At 35.6% G+C, this 26392-nt stretch overlaps 1 protein-coding gene across 7 annotated transcripts in view; it reads right to left on the bottom strand.

Moving 5' to 3' along the window:
• SOX6 (SRY-box transcription factor 6) overlaps window positions 1-26392 on the bottom strand; it is a 370949-nt gene that overhangs the window by 265910 nt on the left and 78647 nt on the right. The window contains exon 1 of one of the 7 annotated variants that reach the window (XM_051620581.1): window positions 15175-15239. The exons of 5 other annotated variants lie outside the window; for them this stretch is intronic. The gene's annotated coding sequence lies outside the window, so the exon portion shown is untranslated. Of the gene's footprint in view, window positions 1-407; window positions 838-15174; window positions 15240-26392 lie in introns of those variants that run through there. One more of the 7 variants, XM_051620575.1, reaches the window with a different exon arrangement.

A 26392-nucleotide genomic window follows, 5' to 3' on the forward strand; every position in this document is an offset into this window, starting at 1 on the left:
AATAACTCTGAATGAAAGAGCTCTGCAACATAAAGGTTTCTGTAAACCTCCACAGTGTGTTCAAGCACAACTAAAGACTGACTTACGTAATATATGAGCTTGCAATTGCAAAGGACTCTTCAGGTTTTGTAATCACTTCTCACATTTAACCATGAACCAGTTAAAGAATTGTTACACTCTTTCACAGTTACATACATTGCACAGTTTAGAAATGTATCTTCTAACCAATATTAAAGCACAATTTTAATTTGTTTCATTCATTTGAGGAAACTGAGAAACTACATATGCTGTTATATATGCTGATAGTTTAACTAAATCAAAAAAGATTCTTTTTTAAAACTAAACTCTCTTTACAATGAAAAACCGAAAGAAAAGGTTTTAATCCTTTGAAAAGATGTCTAGCTTACCTGGCTTTGCCATTCCACACCGACAGCCTGAACAATATTATCAGCTCTTCAGGTACTAATTCTTGCTAACTGGAAGGATATTTTCTCTCTTGTTGGATTAATAATCAACTTTCCTGATAGTTCATTTGTAATTCTCTGCTGGTTAACCCTTTGCAGGGCTCCCATTTTGAACTAAGAAGCCTACACTGTTAAGATCATTTTAATAAGAAAATAACAAAGCATATGATAGTACCTACTTGACAATTAAGCCAAGAGAAATTTTAAGAATAGATTAGTTTAAAAGTTAAAAATGCTTAAAAGAAGACTTTCTTTCTCTGAAAGACTACTTACTAAACCTAAGAGCCAGTAAACCAATGCATCAACAAACTGTAAAGCTGTAAAGTCTGATGGCTCATAGGACAGCACACTCCCAGGAAGTTACAGCTGAACTTCTCATCTTCAGTGTATGTGTAAATATGACACATGGCTGCTGAATTCTGGAAATAACACCTTTTATTATTGAATAGTGTGCTGAGAAATTACCACAGTTATCAGTTTGTGCAAGGCCATCCATCTGTGTTGTCAGAAAGCAAGAGCAAGAGTGGCCAGGAGTAAAAATGAGATAAGAGAGGCCCAGAATGGCTAAAAAGGGGAGTTCAAATAAGGCCAGAACAGTTTCAGATGGGAAACCTAACAATTATATATAATTCTATTTTTCAAAAGTAATAGTAGAAAATTCCACACATTTTTATCAGTTTCATAAGAATTCAATATTTTGGCAGCTCTGTTGTGAAATAAGTAAAAATATTATTAAAATAATTTAGAGATCTAGTATAGGAAGGTGAAACAACCTGGAAATCATGACCTAAAATGACTAGTCTTTGTTTGGGAGATATAAGAATGACCTTGGGATGCACTTTGTGGACAGAGGGAAGAGGAAGAGAAAAATAAACTTGTTGCATGGATGACTGAGGCATAATGCTGTAAAAAAGGAGAAATCATAAGAAAAGCTTTTTTCTTTCCAGAAAACAATTACTTGGGTTTTTCTAAGGTGTAGAAAAAATATAAAACATGACAATTCTATTCACTAACAGAAGCAGTTTCCTGGTAAATTGTGCTACAGGTGTTTTCTTAAATAATACTGCAGTACTTTTGTCCTTAGACAAGTTGAAAGAGTCTCCAAAAGTTACTGCATAGCACATTTCCCTTTGCATAAGAGTAGTCCTATAGTAAATCTATTTTTACACAAGTGTAGGTCTCTTCTCTCTGTCTACTCTTCTTTCTCCTGTAGCACCTAACACAGTTTGCTGCAAAGTTTCCATATGTGCTGTAGAACTTAGGATAAAATGCTATTAAGGGTTGAAGCAAATTTATTTCATATTTGTAGTTAATTTTATTCTGTGTGTGTTTGAAGGAAAACCTTTTAAGAACACCAATAATGTAAGAAAGTTACAACTAAATTTATTGTTAAGTATCACATCAGTGGTACTCCTGGGGGCTCCCCTTCATGGGAAGAAAGCTTAAACAACATTTTCTAACACATTGGATTGCTTCCCAGAGATGTGATGGCCTACAGAGGCAGTGCTGAACAAAGCAGGCTGGAATAGTAAGTCAGTAAACAACCCTTTTCAGAGGATGGTCACAAGTAAGTGCAACTTTGTTTAATAAAGGCAAACTATAGTTATCTTTTATTCTTTAGAAGGTGCATTATCTTTCTCTCCTGTTCCACCTGACTAAACCAGTGGTATCTCCTATCACCTGACTGAGTGGCTGGCTGGAAATAATGGGACAAAACAATCCACTATTGTTACAAGAGACAATGACCTTTCATGTCCTTGGAGCTTGCCATGACCTTTCATCTTTCCTATCCTCCACTGGTCTCTCCTAACAACTAAAACTACACCCCGTTAGGCTGAAATCCAGATTGTCATAAAAAGCCCCGTCCTTTCGAAACAAAACCAATTTTTACACCAAGGTGGAGGAGAAACACAGGTCCATTGTTCCCGCACAGATGGAAGTTAGAGTTACTACGGCAACAGCTCTAATCCCCCTTTTTACCACCTTTTTCACATCATTGGCCTATCAAGTGTGCTACCTTTTAACTCATAAGCTCAAAAGCTGGTAGTCTAACTGACTGCCCTAATTAGCTACGATTTTCACAGTACAGACAACATGATGAGCTAATCGAAATTTGCAAAATAATGACGTACCTCCAGCAAATATTCCTCCTCCTGAGGCCCAGTCTTAGAATAACAATAATGAGACCATTATTAGAGGAGGGCATTAAAATGCTGCACTGCTGCTAAACAGAGGACTTAATTGTTCTGGTCTTGTCCATTGAATCAACAACCTATTGTTGTGGACTTGAAAAATAAAGGACTGGAGAATGGGTGCCATAATGATTGGTCTGTGCTGCCATACCAGCACTCTGTCGAATTGTTTTCCTTTTGAAACTCTTGATGGACTAGTAGTTTTGTTTAAAAGTAATATAAAAGGCAATTGTCTGAATAAAAAGTCCTATTTATTGAAATCTTTAGAAGCAGTTGCATGGATTTGTTCATGACCCCCAAGATTAAAACATAGGGACCATAATAATGCTATTTGTAGAGATCACTGCTTGTAGTGACACCAGATAACACTGGCCTGTCTAGCTACTGCAAAAGGAAGGTATTTCCTTTGCAGACAGAAATACTGACAGAAGGTCAAGTAGTGGACAGACCCAATTCCTCTGTAAAAAGGAAGATGTTTTATTATTTTTTTTTAAATGAAAATTACCTAATATATTTGGTCATCATTTAGAATTCTGGGTTTAGATGAAACTGATAAAGGTAGGCCTGAGCTGGTCACAAGACAGGACTATTTTTGTTGTTATTGTTAATTGGTTAGATATTAAAAATTACAGATGTTTTTTTCACCTCTTCTATGGAATTATACCCTAAACATTGCAGTTGGGAAACTGAATGATATACCTGGAGATGTAGGACTCCAGTGATGCAAATTCTAACTTAGTGTTAGCTTTGGATATTATTTATTTAAAATTGGGACTGGAAAAGATACCTGAAACATCTGGACTGTCTTTTAATTATTTTTTTTAGTTGATAAATAAGTAAAATCTGCAGCATTTCACAAAAAGTTTAAGATAACTATGATCTTGAGAAAAAAATACTCCCCCAAATAAAAAATCATAGTTTTATTACATCAAATCATTGTTAAATAACACTATCTTGGATCCTTCTCAGCTTTCACTGCAACAGAATAGTTGGGGGAAAAAAAAGAAAAGAAAAAAGAAAAAAAAGAAAGAGCAATAGAAGATTTACATTTTAGAACAGAAATTAAAATCATGTCTTACTGTATTTTTTATGGTTACTTCTCTTAATGCATCTTCCTGCATACAAATTGCTCAAAAGTAGTTTATGACTCGAGGTTAATATGAACAAATAGAAACATGAGAATTTGGCCTTGCAGGAGAACCCATTGGTACTTTGCTATTTATTTGAATGGGGAAGTGTTTAGATTTTATTTTTTCATATTCTTATGAATAAGTTATAAAATAAAATGAGGAGGGGGGGAAATAAATGTGAAAAGGAAAAAAAAAGGAAGAAGAAAACTTAAAGGTTAACCCAAAAGACATTTTCAGTAGTCCTTAGAACTACTCACATTATATAAAGTTACCTTGCATGTACTCACAGAATACGTTTTCTTTAAACTCAGGGTCTTTTGTAAATTGAAAAATGCCTAATATAAAGAAGTATTAAATTGTAAATAAGACCTCTTCCTTCATTCAATCCATGTTTTGCTTCATTTATCTTCATCTTGTTAGGCTAAATTAATTAACAATCTCTGTGTTGCACACTTTCTCTTTTCATTACATCAAATAATGGCCTGGATATGGGAGAAAACCCTCACCACAGGGATCTTGAAACACTACCTTGAGGAAGAGTCTCTTACATATGTATTGCTCTAGCAATATTAACTAGCTAGATGTTACAACATTTATTAAATGGATTCTTCATTACCTTAAAATAATTATCCTGTTTTGTGAGAAATAAAAATATTTTTTAAAAATCAGAGGCTTGCAACAGGTCATGTTTACAATTTGTGAGCCATAAATATTAAAAGAAAGATGGTATGCAAATTCACCTATAGTTTTCCTCAATGCTCTATTTAATATAAAAAAACCCTGCCACTTTAATACAATTCCTGGTCAACTGTGTATGCAGTCCCAAACACATTAATGTGTCAAATTACTCAAATCAAGTTGCCATATCGTTTGTCTGTGTATGTTCTGTACATAATTAATTGGATGTGTGAGACAGTTTCATTGGCAAATCTGGTTATTTTAATACTGTAATGAGGAGCAATGTGCTAAACTGTTAGGCAAGTTTTCTTCCTTTAACCTACATTATGGCATCTAGAGCAAAAGGACAAAACAGTAAAGCCTTTTTTAATCTCACCCTGATCAAACAACCCTCTTTCTCCAATCACAGCTTTGTGCGTGATATCTTTCTGCTAGTGTTTCTTATTTAATTAAAACAGACACTGACAGAAGGACATGGATTAGGACTGTAATGATGCATTTACTTAGATTAATCGGAGGCTCCTTTTGGAGTAATGGCTTAAACAAAGAACAAAAGGAAATTGTTATGAAACAGCCTTTTATCCCAGGCAAAGGTCACATTATGAGGTTTTTAATTTTGTCAGCCTCTGTTATACTGGGCCTTGCTACTGGAACATGAGAAGTGCTTCTCTTCCCTTCTTCCCTGAGCCAAGCCAGTTATTATAATACAGCCATTAAAGCTGCAAATTAAAATGTCTGATTTTAAAACAGGTTTCTTAGCTTTCAAAACCCTTTAATTAGCATGTTGTGCATTGTTGTGAAGGAAAGAAACCTAAAATGCTAATGACCTGCTGCCAGGTGACCACACTGCTGTGCAAAATAATACAGACCCTTTCAAGTGGTGGTAATAATAATAATACACAGCTCTTTTGAATTACCCAACTCTAGGTCTACTCTGCAGCACATATGCTTAAAGAAACAAGCATGCATCCAGCCAAAGATCAGAGTTCAGTAGTCAGTTTAAGAGATTGTTTTATGTTAACTGTGAAGAAGTCTGCACTGATTCAGACACTGTAAGGGAAGAGAAAAACACTTGAAACCACCATGGGCCAGGTGATGCTTGGACCAGGCACAGAGAAAAGCTTGGAATGGAAAATTCTTACCCTCTCAGACAGAAACTACAGATACACTTCTCTAAATTGCAAAATAGCCAGCCCCAACTTTCTGTGATAAATTCTGCTTCTGTGCTTTGCTGACAAAAAGGCAATAATGCACGGAAAGACCCCAAAAGCAGGTATATTTTCCAAGTTTAACATTCATTGCAACAAATACATTGAACACACAAAATTAAGGTACAGCAACCAAATCTCAACATTTTTCCACAAGTCTTCTGATATTTTATTAAAATATGCTACAGGAGAAAGTCTGATAATGTGACTTCAAAGACTCAAACCAAATAGAATTTGGTTAATTTTCTTAAACCTCATGGTACTTGACACTCTGTTTTTTTTGAATATTTGAGCTTTAGCAAACTTATTTAATTCACACAAAAATAAAAACAAAACAAACAAACAACAAAAAACCCCACAACCCTCCCATCTCACAGTGGCAAAAAAAACCCAACAAAAACTGTTTTTTTACCAACAGTTAAAGGAAAAAAAAAGCTATCTCTGTAACTTGACATCATTGCCATAGAGATCCCAGTCCAACCCCTCCAAACATACCAGCCTACCACGACAGAGCTCTTCCAAGGACACAGTAGTAGGAAGTTGGATGAGATGTCAAGAAGCTGTGCTGGCCTTGATGTCTGCTCATTTGCAGTAGTCTCCCACCATTCCAGTGACCCCTAATTGACCAGTAAGGAACAAAAATGGCTGCGAAGGGGATTTTCAGTCATTCGTAATCCCTTGTTGCACTGTTTTATTTTAAAGTTCATCAGTCCAGAGACTGGAATCACCCTGTGATTCCAAATCCCAGTGCTCACAAAACTCAATGGAAAGCACAATACAATCCCTCTCCAGATAAATTAAAAACCAGCAATGCTAAGCAAATTATAATATAGAAAGGACTATGGGTGTGATTTCGTCTCAACCCCACCTGTTAACACTCTGTATTGCTTGTCTCTATTTTATGCAGTACAGGTCAGATTCTGCCACTGCCTCACAATATTGTCCCAATCCTGAAAACAATTTGACAACTTGCGCTTGAAAAAATTAACCCGATTACATGAAAGTCACTGAAATAACTGACATAAAAAGGATAAATACACTTATTTGCAAAGACAGCAATTTCAATTTACTTAATTCTCAAACATACAAGCTGCTTAAAAGGTGGCAAACAAATTCAGGCAAACAAAATGTTAAGAAAATTAACTTAGAAGTGGTATTCTATCTGGTTAAAAATACGCTTAACCTCACAGTACTCTTCTACAACTTCAAGATATCACTACCATCAGCCAATACCACCATTTATTTATTTATTTAAACTTAACTTCTGTTCTGCCAAGATAATCACATCCTAAAATACAAGAGCCTGTTTTCACAGACCCACGTATCCTCCACTAGTGTTCTTTGGCTGCCTCTTTGTTGTTATTTTTTCCTGAATTTAACCATCTCTGTGAGACAGAAAACACACTGCTAAGTTTATTTTAACAAAAAATATAAAAATACACTAACATCTAATGAAAAACAGACTTTGTGAAAAGTGATAGGTGGCTCTGTCCTTCAAAATTCACAGTTAGGAAATGCCCATTAGTTTCATTTGTGGCTGTGCACATACTATGTTAATAGCATTCATCCTAACAATATATTTTAAAGGCATCTTATGATGACTACTGCTTTGACATGCACAATGCAAATACATTTCCTAAAAGTTCTCTCTGTTCCTTCAAATACATGAAATATATGAATGCTCTTTTAGGGAAGAAGTAATAAAATCTGTATTTGTATCCTACACAGAATGTCAATTTATGTTTTAATAGCATGAATTGCTTAGATAGCAAATTATCTGCCCCGTTTCATATTTACCAGCTAGAGAAGTGACCAGGTACAGTCTGTATACAGTCAGCATTAGAACAACCAGTGCCAACATTAAAACAGTACTTTGTGTCCTGTGGTTTTTGCTGAATAACCATGTAGTACATGAAATATAGGTAAAAGAACAACAATAATCCAGTTATCTAAGACTTGTCAGGCTGGCACAGCAGCAGCTAGTGGCATAGTGGGTTGGAAACACTAGTGAAGCAGTCAAATACCCAAGAGTCATGCTGGTTTGGTACAGAATATGACACTGATTGGGGTTCAACACATTATAAGTTCAACTGGGCCCATTAAAGTACATCTCTGAGTAACTATAGTGCTCTGTGATGTTGATTCTAGAAACTGGTGGCAAGCAGTGCAGAAAAGACAATCTACTTTCTCATTTCTTTGAACATTACTTTCACATACCCAAGCAAAACTCCCAAGATGCTCTGCACTGATGCACAGCAGAATAAAATGTATTTCTAGGAAAAAATCATCAAGTCTTTGAGATTTCATGCATAATAATAATGTAAGCAGATTTGACCCTAAGACATAAAAAAAGGGAAGTTAGTTCCTTCTAAATACATCTTGTTACTCAAGTAGACCTACATATTACAGTGTTTATATATATATATTTCATATATATATATATATATATATATATATATATATATCTATGAAAATTCAGCCTGTATAATATGGAATTATATTTATGGAATGAAATATACATAAAGGAACCCCTATAACATCATACAATGGAACCCAATCCTGCTCTTGAAATTACCAGCTTGTGCCCCCAGCCACTAACACTGATTATACAGAACAGCAATTTTCTCTGTCTTCATGTACTGGAAAAAAAATAATAGTTCTTATCTCTGAGCAGCAATAACAGCTCTTTGGGTTTGTCCCATTATACACAACCTATGCCAGTTTTTGCCATGTATCCTACTCTACAGGTTCTCTGCATTCTGTGCCACCTAGTCAGGTCCTACAGTGCCACTGTATGTACAGCTTTGTATATCTATCAGATGAGAGAAAGCAGAACTGTCTGCTTTTTAAGTTTCCAAAGGACTGCATTTCGGCCATACAAAGTAGCTCTTTTTCAGCCCTAAGAACTCCAAGATCAAGCAATATTTTAATTCAAGTCTCTTATCAGATTGCCACATTCACCACTAGACATTCTCATTATTATTTAACCCTTCTTGCAATTCTAGATAGCTGTTCTTATTCCAAAACTTCATTCCCATTGGATGTGTGATCCAATGTACAAAACAGTGTTCAAAACGCTTATAAATATCTTATTTGGCTTTGGGACTCTTGTCCTATGAACATACCATTGAACCTTTGACCTAACATCTTAAACTCTCTTCGCAATTGCAGTCTTCACATTTCATGTCTGCTAATTTTTTTAGTCCTGAAGATAAACTAGATAAATGATGGAGCAAAAAATCACAGAAGCAGACAACTCCACTCTTCTGGCTATTATCACTTTATTTCAATAAATGGCAGGGTTATTGTATTAAAAACTGTCTTCTGCAAGAGAATACTTGTTTATGCAATTCATCACCAATTTTATAGTGTCAGAAACTAAATGGAGAAAGTATTTCATAGTGTACATCATAGAAAAAGTACCTCTATACTTTCAAGATAATACACTCAGTGAGCATTTCAAAACACATTTTGCACTCTAGTATGCAAAAGTAGCCTGCACAAATTACATGAAAAATTCACCCCAGTTAAATGAAAATAAAATGATCCATGTGCAAATTTGGGTTGCATCTCACTTTAGATAAACAGGCTAGATTTCAAGAGAAACTGAAAAAAATGTAGCTGCTAAGAGATTCAGTTTGCTGGTGAACACAACATGAAATACACAGAAAGGCATGATACACATGCAATTACAGTGTCATACTCACACACAAAAGATAGTCTTGTGGTGAAGTTGAATACCTACCCCAAAAAATGATTCACTATGCACCTTTCAGCATTTGACTTAAAATTTTGCCCCCAGTCAAAAGCTCCCAATCAGTATTGCCTAAGGAAGGGGGCACACAGGAGAGCAAGGCAAATGTTTTTACTCAGTACCTGTTGTGCTAATTACCTTTTTATGCCTCAGTTTACCTACATATAAAAGAGGCAAAAAACCCCTTTTTAAGTCACCTTTCTAAAATGCTTGGAGATCAGCTGATAAAAAGAGGGAATGAGGAAAACAGAATCTCTAAACAGTCTGAAACAGGTAACACTTAAAACTGAAACAAAACCAAACAAATTAACATAAAGGTTGTGGGGTGTGGGGGGTGTTGATTGTTCTTTCCTTTTAATGCTTTCAATACCTAATCAGCCAGTCACACTACTGTATTGTTTTATCATAAAGTGGATCAGAATGGACAAATTAATCAAGTCAGGACAGTGAGTGCACTTTGTTTACATGCTACATCCTGCACATGTCTTTCCTAGGTTCAGATTGAAATCCAGCACCAGCTGCAACAGCTTTCAGGCTGACAAATCTTTCTGGAGCTGTGCCACACAGTGTTTCAGACCTGGAAGGTGCTGCAAGCAGGCACTTTCACTACACTTCTTAAAATCCCATATATCAAATTTTCACACATTAAACATCCCTCCAAAGGTATGCCTGTCACAGTTTAATGATATGTACCGTCCAATCTTTGGGCACTCATTTCTTCTGCCCGTACAATTATAATATTTTAAATCTTTCATTTCTAAAGAGTGGAATTAAAATATATAACCTATTATAAAGAGACTCATTTATAGTTCACTCTCAAAGAGCTTAGAGTAATAGATTTTGAAAATGTGTCATTTTTTGTATATAATAATATTCTGGGCTATATCTAAATCTTTACAAAATTTCCACTGCTGACACCACTGGAAATTCTGTCACACTGATAGAAACTAAAACAGTTTAGTAAGCAAAGCAATGCCAAGAAGTTGAACTATCTACATTTTTTAATTATTGTAATCAAGTCAGTGTTCCACCAAGCTAACTTAGCATAGTTACAAATGTCTTGCTGATAATCACAGAGAGCGAGTTAAACAACTACCTGGTTTCAGAATTTGGGAAAACTATGATGGTTTGAGTAGGTTTTGAAAACACAGTTTTTCTGACCTTTCATAAATATATTTATATATATATGTATGTGCATATATATGTACATGTGTATACATACATATGTATGTAGATATCTATACCTACAAGTTTTATTTAAGCAAAATCATTACATTGCATGCTCAAGCTTTTCTTCAAAGCCCACCAGTGAAAGCAGATGGAAATATGTAGCCATTTCCATGCTCTGGTACCCAACAGAGGACAACACAAGGTTCAGGACAGAGCAGATACTGCAGATGAGTGGCCTCAGGGAACAGATGCTTCAGCAAAAGAAGAGGGAGCAGAAGAGGAGAAAGAGAACAGCAACAGCTTGGGGGACTTCAGGGACTCTCTAGCAAAAACCCAGAAACTACTGCCTGGCATCTGCCTTTGATAGGAAACATTGGCAAGCACATCCTTCCAATGGACTACTTCAGATTAGAAAAGGGGTACAAGAAATGAAAAAGTTTAATGCATAAATTATATAGAGGTTTAAGGTAATTAATCTACGTGGGATGATCTTAAATGCTAGAGAGATAATGATTTTCTTTATTTTTTTTCCCCTCAAGCCTGCACCTTTTATCATAATGAAATGCATAGTCAGCCCTCACTTGGTAAAATATTTGTGTTGCCACACAGTTAAACAAATGTTTTTTTCATTTTCTTTTAAAATAGCCTCCCACACATTTCTCTAAACAGTGGCCCACCAGTCCAGCTGGATAACATGTACAAGCTGAGCAGTAAAGACTTTAAAAGGGTCTGTTCCTTATTTCATCAGCCAGAACACATGGTGGAATAATAGGACTTCAAAAATAATGGAGTGCATCCAAAAGGAATTCCCATTCCATAATATTCCCACATTCCACTCTAACTCATAACTTCCAATCATCACTCAGCATAATAGATTTAGCACAGGCAAGTGCAGAAGATCAAGGTAATCTTTTCTTTCTTCTTTTACACACTGACATTCATAATTCCATTGTGTGCTCTTTTCCCTCTATTTTTATTCTTCCCGATTCTTTGTATGAAATGTGAAGAACTCACATGTATGATTATCAAATTTATGGTGTATGCTTGCTACACCACACATTATAGTCTCACAGTTGTTTGCCCTGCAGTACAAAAGATTTGCATCGTGTTTAAATGGGACAGATCTATACAAACTATACTTAAAATATTATTACATTTATATGGCTTTCTACATGAACTAGTAAAAAATATATTTTTTATTCTACTTTAGGGCAACATTTTACTACAATTAAATGAAAAAGCTTAGCTCCACTACTTCTTTGAAAAGAATCATGACCAAAAAGAGACAAATTTAGGAAACATAACTGGAAAATGATAAAGAAAATCTCTCTACTTCTATATGAGGTAATACATAACCAAATATATCTTGTTGATATATAAAATCTGAACATACTCCTTTCTGTAATTCTTTCATCTGTGTGCACAATTTATACAGGAGCTTTGAGAGAGAAAAGAATGAACCGCTTGCCTTTAATCCTGAGGGGGTTTATGTGGTGTAGTTTTTGTTGGTTTTTTTAATTCATTATACTCTCTCTTCCCATCACTGGTGACCATCACTGCAGCACCACACCTCCAGCTGTGAGCTTGAACATACAGCTCCCCGAAGCCAAAACAAGTGCTGCTTTTCTGATTTAGAGCAAGGGACATTGAGGGGGGAGGTGGGGGCAAGCTTAAGTTTCTCTTCCTTTTGAATTTCAGTGTCACCTCTGTAATGCAGTATATGACACAGCAACCTAGACAATATGAGAAATTAACAAGAAAAGCAGCAGCAATCACTATTACAAAAAATTATCAGATTTTTTTGCAGTGATTTTTTTTCAGGGAAAAACTCTTTAAACCATGTTTTACATGCAATAGTTTATAAAGTATATACCTAATTTGTAATGTTTTTCTGCTAGAGCACAAGATGAAATCTTCTGTACCTGACATTAGTTACTCCTCCCAGAGAGGACTGTTGCCTAAGAGGAGAGGCATTCTCTCTTGCAGAAAATCCAGCACATGTTAGAAACAGACAGACAGAAGGATGGATGGAAAGAAGGAAGGACAGAAGATTATTTTGGCAGTTGTGCAACAGTTACAGAAAAAGAATTTAAAAGGAAACTATTTTTTTCTCCTCATGAAGTCCAGAGTACACATTTTATTATAGTGAGCACTGACTTAATTTTCCAAGACTCAGCCTGAGACAACAGCAGCTGACTATAAGCTCAGCAGAGAAGTCTAAAATTAGTATTTTTAAAAGTCTTTTTATTCTCATAAAATTTGTACATTAAAACTGACATTTTAAAAGGTTACTTCTGTAGCAAGAAGCTAACAGCTATCAAAATCTAAAAACACCAATCAAATGTAAACGTGTTCCAAATCAAACTTCAGTTAGTGCAGACAAAGTGCCATGCCAAACAGCATCACAGAGTAGGAGAAGGCTTTGAGAGAAATTCTAAATTAGGTAAATCTTCAGGTTACACTATTATTGCATGAAAGCTGTAGTACAGACATCTTAGTGCTAACTGTCAAATGGCCTGCATTATTCTATGCTGTTAGCCATAGTAAGTGAATTTCCTACCACTTCAAACAAATTATCAATTCCAGTTGAGCAGGTTTGTGATACAGCCAGAGAAAAAGGCTTTCTTTTAAACCTGGCCTATTTTATTTTTCTACTATAGAATACACCTTATGCCATATAGATTTTCATACACTTCAGGGAAAGAAAAATGCAGCTACTTATTACCATGTCCACAATTGTATTAAAATGACATTTACCTCAGTTTTTTATATGTAAGTTTGTTTCATCTATCACATGCAGCTGTAAGTAGAAGAGACAAGTTAGTCCAAGGACATAATGTCTTTCAGGCTCTATAGCACTTAGCAGGTTACTGGGCCTCCAAGGCCTAACAGATTTAACCAAGACTTTTCACACAATCAGGTAAAGAGAGCTAGGCTAGTCAGCAGATGTCCCATTCAGATAACAAAGAGAATATTTTAGTGACAATGTGAGAAAACAACAGTAAAAATGGTACAGAAACCCACTGAACCGTAGCGCTCTTTTCTTCTCTACTAAGAACCAGAGAGTGGAGTTTTACCATGGCATTCACTGTAGGAAACGAATCATACGAGCTTTGTCACAAGAGACCCACATAAACTATTATAAGAATCAACTACATCAGTGCTGGACAATATTCTATATTTTCATTTCCTCTATGGATTTAGGATGAATGCATAGAAGGTCTGTTAAAACACCAGGCTAACAGATGAAAGAATCTTGTCATGCATGTCATCACTAAATGATCTACAACATGTTGCTGCATTTGTACTTTCAGTTTTACCTCAACATGCAAGTATTTAGCGTCCACGAGTCTGAGTTTGCAATATTAAAATCTGCAAACAAGAAATGGCTATTAGTATCCAAAATGGCTTTAGTCAGTTGCAAGCCAATGAAGAGGTGAAAGCACTGCTGTGAACAAAGCCAGTTTTAGCGTTTGTTAAGGTCACTTCAGTTCTTCAAGTGGCTCTTCTTAGAGTCCGTTACCTCAGCTAAATACACTCAGCAAACCATAATAATGATGGAGATAACCCATCTGAAGAAACCAATTTGGGGTGTGGTTTTGAATTTGAATCAGGGAAAAGATGACTACACTTCCCATGCTCTTGCTCTTCTCTAAGGCCAAGTTTAAATAAAGAAGAATACTTTTCAGTTATCTTGGACCACATTTCAATGGCAAGGGAACTGTGAATGAAAGAAGTTTACAAAGACGACTGTTAAACATTAAAGTATAGTATAATCACTGTATGAATTACTCATAGCCAGTTTAGACACTATCCAACCCACTTTCCAACCATCTGCAACAAATGTGCTCCATTAAAACAGAAACATATGGAAAACAAGCTAGCAATTAACACAGCTTCTATGCATACCTCTAATACGGCACAGATTTCAAACTTTGAGTGAAACTGACTGCTGAATTACTTCCATATTGCTGCTGTTTAGACCTTGGCAACACATATTTATCCTCACTCACTACAGTATGTCATCCCAAGATACTGCTATATCATCAAAATAAGCATGAAAAAACCACCCACAACCGAGCCACTCATTGTGATTTATAGCCCCTGTTAATAAAATATTTGCAGATCAAAGTATAACGGAGTTTTTCAAAGATGCATAATCTATTACTTACCAGTTAGATTCAAAACTAATGGCTAATGCAAGGCAAATTGATTAATTTATTTGCTAATTGGTAATATCTTGTACTATTAAACAAAACTGCTTCAGGTTTGAGTAGCTTTCTGCTCTGCCAGATTATTTGAAGTGCTAAAGGTGCCACACTTAACACTGTCATCCTTTCCCAATTCAAAGGCAAAATGAAGAAATCCTAGTTCCAAAACTTAGAACCCTTCAAAGTGCTCATGGGTAGCAATATTTTGGTTATCTTTCTTTAACAAGGAAACTAGAATACTTCAGAATTATATCTCTTTGAGTGTACAAGATCCAGGAAGTGAAGCTTACTATAAACAAAAAGCTTATTATAAGCAAACCAGTTTGGTTTCCTTATTCAAAGTAAAATGCGAATTATCCATACATACCAAGTGTCCTTTTCAACCCAGTCTATCAGAGCTCTTCACTTTAAAAGCCTGGCTCTTTCATTCAGCCTACAGGCATTTTTTTCTCCTATGCTCAACAGTTCAGTCCATGAGTTCTGGTCAAGGTGATGAAGCCCCACCCAGAAACATGTTGGTTGGCAGGGACCTGTGGAGGTCATCAGCTCCCACCTCCAACTCACAGTAGCTCAGGTACTTGTTCAGTCAAGTTTTAAGTATCATCAAGAAGGAAGAATTTGTAAAAGAGAACCTAAATACTGTGCTAGAAAAAAAAAACAACAACCAAAATTATAAAAAAAATACTGGATATTTAAAACATTACATTTCCAGTGCAAATTAAGTTGCATCTTTTGAAGCAGGTTTTCACGACACTAGATCATCATGGGCCACACTCTTTCCAAAGACTCACAATAAAACATGAAATGCCTAGAAATGAAAGATTTAGAGGCAGAATTCCCCATGAGTTTAACTCTGTTCACACAGAAGTTTCTCCCCCATTAAGCAGAAAACAAGAAGCTTCACATTTATTTCTGTGTGCTTTTCATGCCTTCAAAGGTTTCAATGCCAACAGTATTAATAAAGCCCTATAACACTGTCCAAGCTTAATACATTGATGAAACAATATAGATCCATAACCAGTTCTTGGTTTTGTGCTTAAAACTATCAGTTGTAATAGCTATATAGAAGACCATAAGATGTCTGTTGGTGGATTTTAAGTACCAGCATTTAAAATAATGTAATTACACTTAAATTTTCATTTATTCCAAAAAGGAAAGTTCTAGAAAACTGTGTCCTGAAGATGTCTTTGCACATATGACATGCCCACAGGCTTATGCACATTAACAGAAATAAAAAGATATAAACTTCTATAATTTTAAAATTCATGGTTTTGGGAGACATCACTGGCGATACTTGTATACCTAATACAAAGAATAACTAATTTTTGTCTTTAAAATATGCCCATAGCATCCAAAAAAGCTGAAGCAGCATTAAATGGGATTCTGATTAAAGACATTTTGGTTTAATAAAAAGATTATTTCAGTGACAGCCATATTAAACATCAGTTTGCAAATATGACTTTAAATAAACCATATGCATGTGTCAAAAACTGGCCTTCTGCCACTACATTTATTTTCTACATTCATTAGGTAAATGATATATTGCCAAAAAGTAAAAAAAAAAAAATATTAAAATGGCATTAGAACTACAAAAAATGCAATGCTTTGGAATTAGCACCTAAACCTCCTGCATCCCCCCATAAATTTTAACTAATTAAATTCCTACTATATTATTTCTCCTGTTTTCCTCACAGCTGTTTTATATATTTTCACCTGTTTCACTTCCCTTGTTGTTCAAGTAACAAAAAAAGCTTAACCTTACTTGATTGACAGAAAGGAATAACAATATTTAATTAACATCACTTCATATGTGACAAATCCTCAAACTCTGCTCAGTCAATAAGGCTCTATGAAAGTATTCCCCCAACATTTTAAAAAGCTTTTTAAGAAAGCTCAGAACACTGTGTTCTTAATTCAAAAGCACATGCCAAGTTAATTATGGTCTTATGCTTTGACCAAAAGCAGGATTTGTGGGATTTTCTTTTTCTTAAGTCAAAGGATTCAAAAGTAATTTATGAATGATACTGAAATAATGCACAAATTAGCTGCTAACATGCTGTTAGTTTCAAGCGTTAATTTTTTTTTTAATGTACTGGGAGGGTCAGCATTAAAGTCATGCTGACTTGAAACTCTATTTATACTAAAAACTATGTTAACCAAACAGTCATGCTATTTTACAGTCCTCCTACTTGCTTTTAGATTGTTGCTCTTGACTAGGTTACTTGTTTGAGAGATTTCAGCGTGATTTCTGCCAATTTAAATATAGATGTTTCCATAGCTAAACAAATACTGTAACAGTGCCACATGTACTCTCCCTAGAGTTACTATTTCTTTACATACGTGATATTTGATTAATGTTCCCGTATCTGTGTGAGCAGTTACGCTATAGGTGTGTACAATACATCTTCTCATATATTACTCTTTGTCTGTTTAAGCAACTTGTTTCACCCTGATCCTGTTATTACTAACACATTTTCAAAGGGGTCACACATGGTTCAAGGCTCATACTCAAGTGTGTGTGTATGCACACACATGTGAAATGGCCACAATTTAGCAATGTTTATCAAAAGTATTGCGATATATTTCTCAGATGGATTTTAAAAAGCATCTAATTTGATGTAGATTATTGATTTAAAATTAGAATTCAGGCTCTAATTCAGGTGGGATTGGCACCACTTTTTTTCCCATATGGTAGCAGACAGGCAGAAAGGGCACTCAGACTGAAGCAGTTTAAGGAAGGAAGAGCCATGGGCAGTTTTCTCCCTGACTTTTTCCTTCCCTTCGGGATGTGTTCCTCAACAGGAGACTGAGCCAGGCAGAAACCACAAAAGTCACACTGCAAGGCTTTCCCTACCTCCAGCCAAACACTTATTCAATCCTAACTTGATTCAGGACCAAGCTGAATTTCTCTTGCTATTCTAACAGTTTCTACACTTCTTTTTTACAGTAACAATAAATACTAATAACCATAAACATTATTCCAATGCATTCTGACAATCTTTTTTGTTAGGATAATTTTAGTACCCTATAAAATTATTTTGGCAAGATAAAATTCTCTCAGAAGTGGAGGAATCAGTTATTCCAAGTACAAGGTACATGGAACATCAAAATGCATCAGATTTTGCCATAATATTATGTATCCTTGCCTAACACTTTCACATCCATTCATCCCGCTTCACACCTCTTGCCACAGTAACAAAATGAACTCCATATGACTAGTTATTTTTTGCAGAGGGAGATTGCTTCTAAATCAACCAGTGCAAGACGTGAAGTCACTTATACACTATCCATTCAGCAAATAAATACGATCTGAAAGTAACATATTCCACAGCTTGTATTTCTACTGCCTAATTCCATAGATGTTGAAAATGTCTTCAGCATGTTCAGCTACCAGTAAGGTCAGGGTTGCCAGTGGCACAAATCCAATATTGAATTCCTTTCTAAAAAAGATGCAGAAAAGTAACATAGCATTGTGATACAGAATTAAGGAAAAGGCCATGCCCGTTCAGACTCAGGGTCTTTGCAACTAGATGATCTCTAAGGTCCCTTCCAATCCAAACCATTCTGTGATTCTGTGATTCTTTTCTGAGTCTCAGGGACCAAAAGGGAATAATGCAAAAGGTGTATAAATTTAGTGACAGGTGAGCTTGGGACATCTAGCCTACGTGGTGAGAAAGGGCACTTGGGTGGCCATAGTCAGGGACTGCGTGACAGGAACTTCCAGCGACTGCAGCAGAACCTGTTAAAAGATGTGCCAGACGGGCCATCGCAAGGGCCAGGAAAATGAGGGAATTGAAGCTTCTCAGAATGAAGACAGAAGTTAGCAAGAGCAATACATCATAAATGCGAGCGTATCCACTTCTTTATCTTGCTGCAAGAGAAAGAGCAGCTTGTCAAGTAACAAATAATGTTTCTATTTCCATCTGAATTTTGGTAACTTCTTATGTAAGACAACTTTATACTGAAAACGTGCAAAACATGAATATTTTTTCATAGAATAAAATGCAAGTATTACTTAAAATAATACTAAAAGAAAAAAAAAAAAAGCTGCCATGACTGAAGGGATAGGAAAAATGATAGCTACTTAAAAATTTTCTCAATGCTGTTTGAAAAGCCCAATAATTTTCTATGTAATTTCCTCTACATTTTAGTTTCACTGCTTTTAATGTCTGCCAATATAATGTAAGGATGGATTTAGGAATAGGAGCAGCTTTAGAATTTATAATAGTGTTACAATTTGTAAGATATATATATATATTTTTAAAAGAATCACAAAGTCAGACTTCTGTTTGAAATGTTTGAAAGTGCTATTTAGATTTTTTTGTTGTTGTTCTTTTTTTTTTCATAAATCCCTTGCTTTTTATGTTTTGTATCAATTTAAAAGATTAAGCAAACCAATTTAAAAGGCAGGAGGAATACAGACTGTGGCAGAATAAAGGGGAAGGAACATTATTTAAGAATGAAGAGAAAAAAGCAAGGGAGGAGCGCATACTTCTGTCTTAGGATATATGTTTTAATTCTGACATCTCATTACCGATGTTTTGGGTGCCTTAGTTTTATAATGTATACAAAGCATATTTATAAAACCTGTATCATCAAAAGTATTAATCATTAAGAGAATAGCAGCAGACCTTTGAGCATGTGTTTTTTTTCCTCAAGTACCTAGAAGAGAAAGATTGTCAATAGTCCTAAAATATTTGTGGTGGTGACCCCTCTTCTTTCACTTAATAATCTCAGTCTTATGGTTAAATAGATCAAGGAGGAAAAGGCTTATTGATTATTCAGTCAGTGATGTCTCTTGGATAAACAGAAAAAAGGTTTGCCACAGAAAATATCTACAATGAACTCAAGATAATTAAGGGGGAAAAAAGTGACAAAACAACTCTTCATTCATCTGCTAGAGAAGTTACTGCATTTCTAGCCCAGAAAAACTAACTATTTAGACCTTGCCTCCTACATTTCCTACATTGCTTCCTTCTTCTGATGAACAAGAGAGCTTTCAACACAGATGTGTTAGCCTTGCTTTCTTTTCAGTTTTTTTGCCCACAAGTAAATTTATTGCTCAGGCCAGGTTGACAGTCTCAGAAACTAAAAGGGCTCCATTTATCCACAAAACAGACACTCCACTGGCCATGCAGGCCTCTTCACATCACCTCACCAACCTGCTTCGATCCTGACCCAAAAGGAGCAAATGTCTAGAGTGGGCAGAGAGATCAAGTGTCATGTCCATTCCAAGCCTCATATGATTCCTAAAGCTGCTAAAAAACTATCAAGTAGTGTCAGTAAACATGGGCCTAGCCCTGTGGACACCTTTGTGGATTTGAACCATCAATTAACGTAACATAGAGAATCTAACTGTCAAACTGTAACAAATATAGGCTACTATTTACCTGGCTGGGTTCAAACTGGAGACCTTTGGGATGACAGTTTCCATTTCTAATTAAATCTTTCCTTGGCAATCCAAGGGGAAAAAAAACAAAACAAAACAAAAACCCAAACCCCAACAAATTCTGAAATCAGCATTTATTAATAGAGAGAAGATGGCTTGAAAACTAAAGGTCATGGGCCCAGACCAAATACAAACACTTTTTCCCGTGTAATCCAATGCTAAAAGCCTTACAATGAAGGATCGGAGGGGGAGAATCACGCTTCAGATGCTAAGTTACAGCTGCACCACCCCCACTGGCTAAGTTTTGATACTAAACATCTGCTATTCATTGTAGGAACTTACGTTTGCCTTTTTACATTTAACAACATGCGCTTTAAGCAGAAACTCAAAGAGTTACTGCAGCATTCAAGATGAGGGGTTTCCCCACTGAGAAGATCTTGTGGTAAAAGAGATTAGACGAAGGTAGAGTACTGCTTTCTATAGCCATATTTTTTGTTGCCTTATGTTTTCTGCCCTTCACCTAGTACTTTTTAAGTAGGAAATATACCTCAGTAGATCACAGACTTAAACTGAGTCCGGAGTGCCCAGAAACAACATCCAAGTTTTAGGTCCTCATCCTTTTCTTGATAGAGCTGTACCCTCCTTCATTTTGCTATTCAGACACTCAGACCACCATCTTACATATTTTATCACTGGAGTCATTCACAAGATTGCCAGCCTTTGGAAATAATTTCTTCTTCAATTGTACAGATCCACAGGGAGAACAAAGGATGCACAGCATATTTATGACACTATATCACTAATAGGATCTCCTCAAGAACTTCAAAATTCTTAGGAAGTGGTCAGAAGGAAATTTCAACTACGCCTTAAAATCTCTCCTTAAGGAAGTCATATATAGGATTTCTTTCTCTTTCTGCATTCAGGGATTTCAGTGTGAATAACTACTCAGATTGAGAAGAACACAGTTCCTCAGTTAAATATTTCTTGCAGAAAGAATATTATATAAAGACTTTCATAATAAGGTGTGGTCCAGTATTTCTAATCATTGCTCTTAACACTGACTCCTTGTCTTGCTAGCAAAAACTAATCCCATTAGTAAAAAGATGCATTTTTTTTACTTTAGCATTTGGTGTCTTTGTAATGAAAAAATTGTTCCTTCTTCCTGTATGTTTACTGTGACTTGATAACCAATTAGCTTAATCTTACTTACAAGTTTTCTCAATAACTCTGCCTTTGGTCTCTGCTCTAAGATCCCCTCAAACGTCATTTCTGTCCTTTTCATCTACTGCAACTACTCCACTCAATAAAATAATGCCCTTCAACCTGAACTAGCTTCACTAGTCTTAGCTGATAACACTCTCTATCCCATTTCAGGCAACCACTGTTTCCCTTCTCCTTTCATAGATCTACATCCATTCCCTTTTTTTGGCAGAAACTCTGGCTTCAGTTCTTTTCCCTTGGCTGATCTTGATGGATCTCATGCCTTTATAGCCTTAACTGACACATCCACAATTTTCATCCCATTTCTCCTTATAGCTAGGCAATCAGAAAGTTTTTTAGGCAATTCTTCCTTCTGGCTCTTCAACTTCTGCAAACTACTTTCTTTTTTACATCTGTACCTGAAAAGCTGCAAATTAAGTCCTAACTGTTCCAGACTCTTCCTGTTGGTGTATTCCGTCAAATTCTTTTTCTTGGAATAGTTAAAATTTCTTTTATCTTTCCATGCATCTGAATTCTGAAAGAACTCTTAACAAAGACAACGACTGTGTATTACAAAGCTGTGACTCTTGAAGGACTCCACTTGGCAGTCCTGCACAAAATGAACATACTAAAATAGAAATTCCCAAAGGCAATGTTCCAAAAGTCATAAATGTCCAGAATCATTCATGTGAGTTTCAGCACCTATACTGATAATTCATTGCCTTCTTCCAGGCAAAAATTTACCTATAAGTATATTATGGAATTTTAAACTTAAATCATATGCATTCTGGTTTCAGTTAGAATTCAACAATGTAGTAGAAATGGAAGCATGCATCAGGTTGTCACAACAGAGGCCAACCATCCGAACGGAACAGCTCTTCCACAGGAAGTTGGTTCAAGTAGTTTCTTCCCTCTAATTTCTGCTGAAAGTGATAACCACAGTATGTAATTACTCAAAAGTGAAGACCTTATAGTACCTCACTCCAAACTAACATGCTGCAATACAGAATCATTAATGCTATGGTACCCACATCTCCACTTTAAAAATATGTATGGTAAAACTAACCATGCACCCCTCTGAATTTGTATTTTGCAGTGCAGGCACAGAGCACTAGAGGAAACAGGAAACATTGTGCTAACATGACTATAGTATTGATGAATAAAAACTATAACCCCCAGGCTAAGCTGCCAAATAAGTAGTGAATTAATTTCTGTAAAGTACTCCAATATTACAAAGGTGTGTTGAAAGGTGTCTGCTCATGTTTCAAATTAAACGCACTGCTGGTCAGCATTAGCACCTCAGCTTTGAACAGCAGCCATTTGCCTATAACACTTCAGGGGCTGGGAAAAACGGATTTGCCGTTCACACTGGAATAATTAGAACATGTCAGGAAGAATTAATTTCCTCATTTTTCAAAAGGATACACAGAAATTACCATGTTATTATATGACAGGGTCCCTTGGAGAATTGTATTAAATTTAATTTCTAGCGCAGCCCACACAACAAATTAAAGTCATAAATAAGATGGAAAGAAGCGGGACGCAGAGCATATGTTTATGGCAATGAGTGAAGCCAAGGGACCAGAAACAACTATCTTCATTTCATTTTATTTAAATCAGCCAGACACTGTGTATCTGAATGACAGCACTTGTTAATGGTGCTGAGATTATAGGCTCCTTAATTTTAGGCAACAGAAGCAGTCACTCAGCATTTGAAATGGTGGTTTTTTTCTACAATACAGTTATTAGTTTAAAGTTGCTCCCTTTCGAGGCAGCTTCTCATGGCCTTCCAGCAACGTGCATTTCCTAACATAAGATGCACTTTTATTTTTAATTGGTTTGGTTTGTCTTAGTAACAGAGAAGGGTTGACACGAGCATTTTTAACAGAAACGCAAAACCAGGAAAAACTGAGAGAACTAAATCTTGGTGTTAGGCAGAATATTCCAAGAGTGAGAAAGACAGCGGGAATTGCCAGATACACCATGATTTTATTTATTGTATCATTTAACTGCCAGTATCTAAAACAATTTTCTAGTTTCACACAACCCTAAATATTTGAAAGTAGGAGAAATAAAAAAAATAATTAAAAAATGGGTGCAATATTACAGCTTGCTAATACTCCAATCACACAAACTTCAAGCAAGATGTACCTCTCTCCAAAGCCTCAAGTGCTTAAGTTTCACCTCAGACCTAGGGAGCCACATGAAGTCCTTTTGCCCCTTCAGCAAAGATCTCACACCCACAAAAGCCCGTGTGAAAGTGCTTTTGTGAAAGCCATTTTATACAACACTGAAGTCAACTCAACTGCACTTTTATAATGTTTATTTAAAAATTAATAAAGTATAAAATATTAACAGTACTTTAACTTATTTGAATAGCTCCTTCTATATTATTCTTTGTACATTTCAATTTTTAATTGTTGTGAAACTCATAGACTATGATGTTAAAATCAGACAGAATTACACTGAACATCCCCTCCTGTCCCTGTGCATCCACAGCCAATAAAACTTCTTGTTTGAGCTTCTATACGTACGAAGACATGACAAAGTCAGTGTAATACAGGATTTGATAACATTACATTCTGGAATACAGGCTGGCTCCTCTGTACTGTGAAACTGCTGCCTACCAGAAAATTGTATGAAATACCCTTCACGTTATACATCAGAAGCTTTTTCAGATATGCTCACTAATATTTGCTTTAACAGGAAAGAAGAGTACTCTACAATTATCAGAAATAAAACCTGTGATAACAGGTGCTAAGGGAAGTTACCAGAAACATTCAAAATTACAAAAGCAATCGGTATAAAAGACTAAAAGTCGTGTTCAGACAAGACATTAACCTTTTCTAGTTGATACCTGCAAAGTCTCTTTTTCAGATAGGCATTTGCTATGGTATGGGGAAAAAAAACCTTAGAGAAATCCTGTGATTCCTACAAACTGCCAATATCCAGCTTGCAACCATTTTATCAAGCTTGTTAGCTCGAGACAATCTTAAAAAGAAGAGTTTGCACACTTTAGGAAATAGCTGTCATGGATCTGAGCACTCCCTTGGGTACCACAAACTTTAAATAATTTGTGAATCAATTAACTGGCAACTCTCTACATAACACAGATTTCACACTCTCAGGTCACTGCATTATCAGCTTGATACAAATCACAACATTTTGGAGAAAAGTTCATAATTGAAATCATTAATTAATTTAACAGGAGCCTTTAGTTATGCATAGCATTACACAGCTGTAAAGGAGCAGAGATCAATTAGTTTTTTCTCTGACAATTTTCTCTACTTGGTGGAAAACTTTTCAGTTTGTGAAGTATATTATTTTCATAGCCTCTTATTTTAAACTCAAAACGCCCAAAATTATTTTATACAATTCTAATATAAGAAGAAAAACACAGGTACTATAAGGAATAATTAAGTATGACTTTGCAGCACAAGGTATTATTATGAAGTTACCTGCATTCCTTTGGACTTAACAGAAAATAAAAATAATTATATTTAAATGGGGAACAAATATGCTTTACAGAAAAAACAACATAATTAGGACCAAAAATTATTTACTCATATTATTGAATTTGCTTACTTTTACCATAGCTAATAAGCGATATGTAAGAAAACTGCAGCACTTACATGAGAAATGCATTATAGGAGAAGCACTTGCAAAGTGTACAATAAAGAGTGAAAGGCTTCATCAGAATCAACTTGGTGACAGCCAAAGTGCTACTACCTCTCCATAGGATTCCTTTACAATTACGAAAAGCTAACATGGAACCATGAGAATGATTAAAACAATGGAAACCACATTCTGCAGTGAGGCAGCCAAGTGGGTTATTCCATCACTTTTTTGGGAAACAAACAAAGAAACAAACAAACAAAACAGAACACAACAAGCCTTCAGATCAGAATCTAGCAGTATGCACATGCAAAAGAAAATATTATAACAGGATTCTTCACCCGTACAGACAACCATGGCTGTAAACTTAGATGAAACCAATTCTGACTAGAATTATGGCACACAGCTTAATAAGTGAGATAAATTAAACACTAAAACAAGTTAACAAAAGGTTCTGGTGCACCTGCTATCACTGTAAATTTTTTCTGGTCAGGCTATATCCCACAAAAATATATCATCTAGTCATAGCTAGGGGACTTTAGGGGCAGTTCTATGCCTGCATTATGCAAGTCACCCTAAATAATTACTATGGACTCTCTAATCTTAAAAGTTATGAACCTATTAAAGGTGGAGTTTTTCAAACATATATGTGGTCTTTCACTGCTGGACTTTCAAACAAGCACTCAGGGAAACACCACAATTAATCTCTGACCCATATTCACATACTCAAAACTCTTTTGATTAGTTTTTCCTAAGGATGGACAAGTGAATTTTTAAAAGCCTGTAGTTTATAAATAAACAGAGACTGATGTAGTGTAGTAATCTTTCTGGATGAATTTCATCTAAATTTACTATCAATACATGAGTATTACATATTTTCTGTCCTCTACCTTTTGTCTGCATTGTCCATTTAGAAAGTAAACTTGTCAACAGAGATTCCTTCAGTTCAAAGAAGCTCTGCTTTTAGTTGGAGGCTCTACATACTGTAAAATAAAATAATAACAATACAAATCAAATAATGTCCACCTTAGTAATATCTCGCACCTTTGGGGAAACCACTTTGCAGTTCTTCATTATTATGACATAACAGTAAAATGGACAATGCCTGCAGGTTTACTGATACAGAAACTGATGCACAGAGGTGTTAAACAGCTCACTCAATCACACATGAATGGCAACACAGGGCTAATTTACAAGTCCTGCTTCCAAGTCTGCTGAACCAGATTTAGCCCATGTCGCATTTCAATATTGTCATATAGATGCTTTCAAGCACTAGAAACAAGATATCTGGTTTTAATCTGTATAACAATTAGTATTTTTAAAAGAGAAAATAAGAAAGATCCTTTGTAGTAGGTGAAACCATTTTCCCAAAATATTGCTT

This window comes from Apus apus, chromosome 5 (genome assembly GCF_020740795.1).
Source record: "Apus apus isolate bApuApu2 chromosome 5, bApuApu2.pri.cur, whole genome shotgun sequence".
Taxonomy (NCBI): domain Eukaryota; kingdom Metazoa; phylum Chordata; class Aves; order Apodiformes; family Apodidae; genus Apus; species Apus apus.